Genomic DNA, 5,701 nt, shown 5'->3' on the forward strand with positions numbered 1-5,701 from the left:
TAGAGATGGGGTTTCACCATGTTGGCCAGGCTGGTCTCAAACTCCTGATCTCAAGTGATCCACGCGCCTCTGCCTCCCAAAGTGCTGGGATTACAGGTGTGAGCCACCGCGCCCAGGTCTGCTTCTGAAGGAGCCTAGGTGTAGCCACCAGCAGCTATAGAGGCTCCTTGCCGGACCTCCTTGTGTCTTGGAACAAACTTGGCCCAAAGGAAAAATGGACAAAAGAGGGTCCTCTCCCCTTACAGAGGATCTACCTCCTCTCCTGACTTGGGCAGGAGCATTCCTCCTGTCACCTCAAACTCAAAGTGGCTCCCTCTGATGTGACACTGGAGGCTCTCCTGATTTACTGCCATGCAGCTGTGTTTGTGCAAGAATCCACATATAAACAAGAGTTGCCGACATGTTGCACAAGCAGAGTCTTAAAGTCATCAACTCATGTCTTTATTTGCAGTCTCCCACCGTGCCTTCATGTTCCTTAATGTCGTGTTTACTATTGGTGATCTCTCCCTGCTGTTGGATGAGAACTCCAAGCAGGCCCCAAGATGTGTTGCTTACTCTTAGGTAAGGGACAATTCCAGGGCTTTTTAAAGCAGCAAATACTGACTTAATTCAGCAATTACAAAGTCCAGCCTAAGAGAGCAATCAAAACTCGGATCCCGATAAGATGTCAAACCCTGCAGAGGGCCTGCAGAGGGCTGGGAGCTGACCGTGGAGGACTGGGTGGTGGTCTGATTGGCTTCTCCCAAGTGGGGCTGGCCTGTGGGTAGGGAAGAGGGGAAAAGTCTCACTTCAACGGGGATTGTCATTAGCTGGCCTCACCCTTTAGTGCCTCTGGTCCTCCATCTCTTGGGGCACTTTCATGAGCAATTCTCAGGTTCCCCACCAGGGGAACAGAACTGCCTTCGGCAGTGCTGTTGGACCCAAGTCAGGGCATCTCTGTTTTGAGGGGTTGCTGGCATTCCTTCTTTAGTCCCAAGCATTTACCTCTAACTTCTTGCTGTGAGGATCTCTCAGTCACCGCAGGAGACCCTTAGGACAACTTCTATGATGACCCAAGCCAGGGTATCTTTCCTTATAGTCCATCGTTACAACACTGCACAGCCCTCACCCCAACAAACCAGGGGTGCTGGCCGGCCCTGCCAAAACAGCAATCTGCTGACCCAGCTTCCAAAGCGGGAGGTCGGTCCGGCTCTCATCCTGTGGGATCCCAGGTGGGAGTCAGGCCTTTCTCCCCAATTATAGGGGTCATATATGAAGCTCTTTGGGGGCCAAGGAAGCAGGCAATCTTCCGTGCCTCAGGGAATAGAGGGGATGGGCCCATAGCACAGCATTCTCCAGATAAATCCTCTTCATAGAATCCTCCCTCCTTGCCACCCTCTTGGCATTTTTTTTTTTTTTTTTTTTGAGACAGAGTCTCACTTCATCACGCAGGCTGGAGTGCAGTGGTGTGAGCTCAGCTCACTGCAACCTCTGCCTCCTGGGTTCAAGTGATTCTTGTGCCTCAGCCTCCCAAGTAGTTGGGATTACTGGCACATGCGACGATGCCCAGCTAATTTTTGTGTTTTTAGTAGAGCTAGGACTTTGCCATGTTGGCCCAGCTGGTCTCGAACTCCTGACCTCAAGTGATCCACCCACCCTGGCCACCCAAATTGCTGGGATTACAGGTGTGAGCCACCACACCTGGCGCTCTTGGGCCTTTTTTATTCTCTGAGTGGTGAGAAGATTGAACAGTTATGGAGCAGGTTCTCTGAATTTTCCTTTGAAGCAAACATGGAGATTTGACTCCTTAGTCTGGGATTATAAACATACTGTGTTTTGTGCCTCATCAAAGCTTCAATTTAATATCCTGTTACATAAACTTTCCAAATGCTGATTCTTTATTTTTTTCCAGTTTTTAAAAGGAAGATTTATTTAACAAGTTTCACTTAGTACAATACATCTAAATGGAAATCACAATACAAGGAAAGATTTAAACCAAAGCCTCAGAATTTCATATAAACTACATGACCACACTTCTGAAGTATTGGTATTACATCTTAAAATTGTCCTGTATCCTTAAAAAGAAAAAGAAAAAAAAAGTGTACACTCACGTGCCTTACAGGATATTAAACCAAAAAGCTAGAATTAACAAACATGCCAAATGTTTTCACTTTGAATCATAGACACAGCTCCTATATTTGAGTTTTACAGAAAAGCATGTTTCTCAACATGCATCTGAAGTTTTCAATGTATTTGGGGTATAACAGCAACATTTAACATAAGTGAAACTGCATTAACCTAAATATGTTTACTGCTTAGGTACACTCCTACAACATAACTAACTTGAGGAAAGCTAAAAATTGTTTTAACAGTTATGGTCAATACTGAACTTTGTTATTATGTCCCAGATGAATGTTTCAGTGTTCAAAATTGCTGAGCTTGAAGTTTTACAATAATCTCAACTTCCACTTTACATTAAGCATGAATCATAAGCCTGTAATGCAAAACTGTTAAACTTAACTCTTATTTTCTTAAAAAAGGAGAAAGATAAAGAAAGAGAAGCTGACCAAGAGTGATCAGAATCAATTATATTTCCCATTTACCAATCATACTGGATATACTAGACATCCCTCCCATTCTATTCAATTCCCACAAATGTACAGCTTTTATATATGGAGTAGCTGTTTGGTGCTCCTTCTCTACCTAAGCAAGGTTTGACTGATAGTCACCGGAGTTTTCCTGCAGAACTTGGTCATTTACACTCATACTGCTCTGACCACCATAACCACCTCCATAACCACCACTCAACTGCTGGCTAGCAGGACCTCCATAACTAGACTGGTTGGATAAGCCCATCCCTCCCATCATTTGGCTACCATAAGCTCTACCACTTGCGTCTGCTGTAGAATTTCAAACAAGTTCTACATAGCTGTGATCGTAAGCACCCCCACTTGTTCCTGCAGTAGAATTTAAGAAGAGCTCCACATATCTGTGTTGCATATTAGCTTTGTCTTTTGCCATAGCTGCCACAGCATCTTCATGAGTAGCAAATTCAACATCTGCCTCACCAGTAACTCTGCCATTGGGTCCAATTTCAATATGTACTCTCATGGGATGAAGAGGTGAGAAGAAATTATAAATATCATTCTCAGTGGCTCTGTAAGGTAACCACCTCATGTGTACACAGTGCCCTGTGGTGCTCTGGAAACTGGACCCACCATCTCCATATCTATGATCAGACATTCCTCAAAAAAAAAATTGAGGTCTCTTCCAAATCTATCAGACCCAAAGCCATATCCATAATTATAGCCACCATAGTCATCATAGCCTCCACACCCTCCACCATAGGCACCACACCTCATCCTTTCAAACCCAGCTCCCCTGCCAATGCTATTATACCCTCTGCCAGCCCCCGGCCTATCATAGGGACCTGGCCGCTGCATAGCCATGAGCTTTCCAGGGGGATCATAGTGGGTTCGAACTTCAGCTCAGCTACTCTTGAAGATCTCAATGTACCTGTGCCTTATTCTTTCCTTGTGTTTCTTTAAGGCCTTCTCAGCTATCTCCTGTGAAACAAACTGCACAAAGGCTTCCCTTGTGCTTCGCCCCTGAAAGTTCACTGGCAGTGTCATCCCATTTGGCACAATTTCCAACCCTGAAAAGAACTGAACAATCTCTTCCTTGCTACAGCCAAATGGGAGTCCTCTAAGTCAGACGAAGCCATTGTTGGCAGTATCAGGGCTATTCGGACCTGTATGCTTCAACATCCAGTCCATTTCAACACTGTTAGACTTGAATACTTCAACGTATCTGTGTCCCATGGTTTCTCTGTCCTTCTTCAAAGCCAAGTTCACTTCCTCTTCAGATTCAAGTTCAACAAATGCTTCACCACTTGATCTGCCTTCTCTGGTGTAGATGAAACGAATACCTGATGTGCCATTTTGGATCTTGTGATCAGAGAAGAAGCGCATCACTTCATCGGCTGAGCAGGACCAGGGTAGGCCCCTGACCTTCACCGCGAACCCTTCCCTGCCTTCCGTGCTCAGCATCATGGTGACTGTTGGGCTCTTGGTGGCAAGTTTGGCTCAATGCAATTTTGGTGCAGCTCTAACGATACCGGGTAATTTTCCTCCTTCTTCCCTCAAACGGCTATATCCAAATGCTGATTCTTACATTCCAATAATTTCAAATTATTTATAACAAAAATAACACATCTCACAGGTATGTTCACGCAGTGGCGCAGTGGCATCAAAATCACTAGGAAAAGGACAAAGCCTCAGACTCAGCCACGAGTGAAAGCATTTTTCTGCAACACTTCTTACAAAATTCAAGGGCCTGAGGAGAGCAGATTCATGAACACACCTCTGCCCTCTGTGGAGAAAGGGGGAGAAGGAGGGGCTGGAAGAGGGTCCTGATGTCAGTTTAGGTGATTGCGGAGGTGGAAGCGGGGTGAGCAGCAGGGAAATCTTCCTGCTTCCCCAAGTCTTCTGCCCTTCAGCAGAGGCAGCCATGTGGTCAAAGGCATGGATTCCAGGGCTGACCAGACCTAGATTTGAATCCCAGCACTGCTCATGATGAGCTGTGTAACCTTGGGCAAGTATTTCACTCCCTGGAATCTCAGGTTCTGCTTCAGCAAAATGACGGCGTTGTTCACCTCACACTGCGCAGTCACAGTAACGAGGTAAGATCTTCCGTGTAAAGTGACTGTATGGTCCAGCGTGTGGCAAGCTCTCCGTGAGTAACGGCTATTGCTATTTCAGCTCCACCAGATGCTGTGTCTTATAGTCAACCAGGAGAAGAATTTTGGAGAGAACATGCATGTTAAACCGCCCTGGAAAAAGTCACAGCAAAATCTCTCAAGCCTGAGCTGGAAAAGAAGAGTTAGATAAAAGATACTTACTGATCACATCCCAGGTGTCAAGCTGCAACTTTACAAGTCTTTTATTTATTTATTTATTTATTTATTTATTTATTTATTTATGTTTGCTTTTATTTTTTATTGAGACAAGTTCTCACTCTGTCACCCAGGCTGGAGTACAGTGGCAGTCTTGGCTCCCAGTGCAGCCTCGAATTCCCAGGCTCCGGTGATCTTCCCACCTCAGCATCTTGAGAAACTGGAACCACAGGTGTGTGCCATCATGCCTGGCTAATTATTGTATTTTTTGTATGGTTTTTCCACGTTGCCCAGGCTGGTCTCAAACTCCTAGGCTCAAGTGATTCACCCACTTTGGCTTCCCAAAGTGCTGGAATTACAGGCTTGAGCCACCATGCCTGTGTGTCAAACTAAAATTTTAGGAGTCTTTTTAAAGAGCACTTTAAAAGAGATTTTTCATTTAACATTTGGAGTAACTCTTTGACATTGGAAATTTCACAGGAAGAAATCAGAGCACAGGAATGTTTCCGTTTGGTTTAGGTTTGGATACCTATGGCAGAAAAACCTAAGGTAATAATGACTAAAATAGGATAGAACTATATTTCTCTTTCATGTGAAAGAAGTTTATGAATAAACAATTCAGCGCTTACACAATTTTATGTAGTGGAAGGACCCGAGCCCTTTTTGTTTTGTCACTCTCAGCTTTAGCTTCTATCTTTTTTTTTTTTTTTTTTTTGAGACTGGGTCGTGCTCTGTCACCAGGCTAGAGTGCAGTGGCATGATCTCGGCTCACTGCAACTTCTGCCTCTCAGGTTCAAGCGATTCTCCTGCCTCAGCCTCCTGAGTAGC

The 5,701-nt window shown here is 44.9% G+C and overlaps 1 pseudogene; it reads right to left on the minus strand.

Moving 5' to 3' along the window:
• Nucleotides 1-2,682: 2,682 nt before the first annotated feature.
• On the minus strand, nt 2,683-4,113 carry LOC112604740 (annotated as a pseudogene).
• Nucleotides 4,114-5,701: the final 1,588 nt, after the last annotated feature.

This window comes from Theropithecus gelada, chromosome 1 (assembly GCF_003255815.1).
Source record: "Theropithecus gelada isolate Dixy chromosome 1, Tgel_1.0, whole genome shotgun sequence".
In the NCBI taxonomy this organism is placed as follows: Eukaryota; Metazoa; Chordata; class Mammalia; order Primates; family Cercopithecidae; genus Theropithecus; species Theropithecus gelada.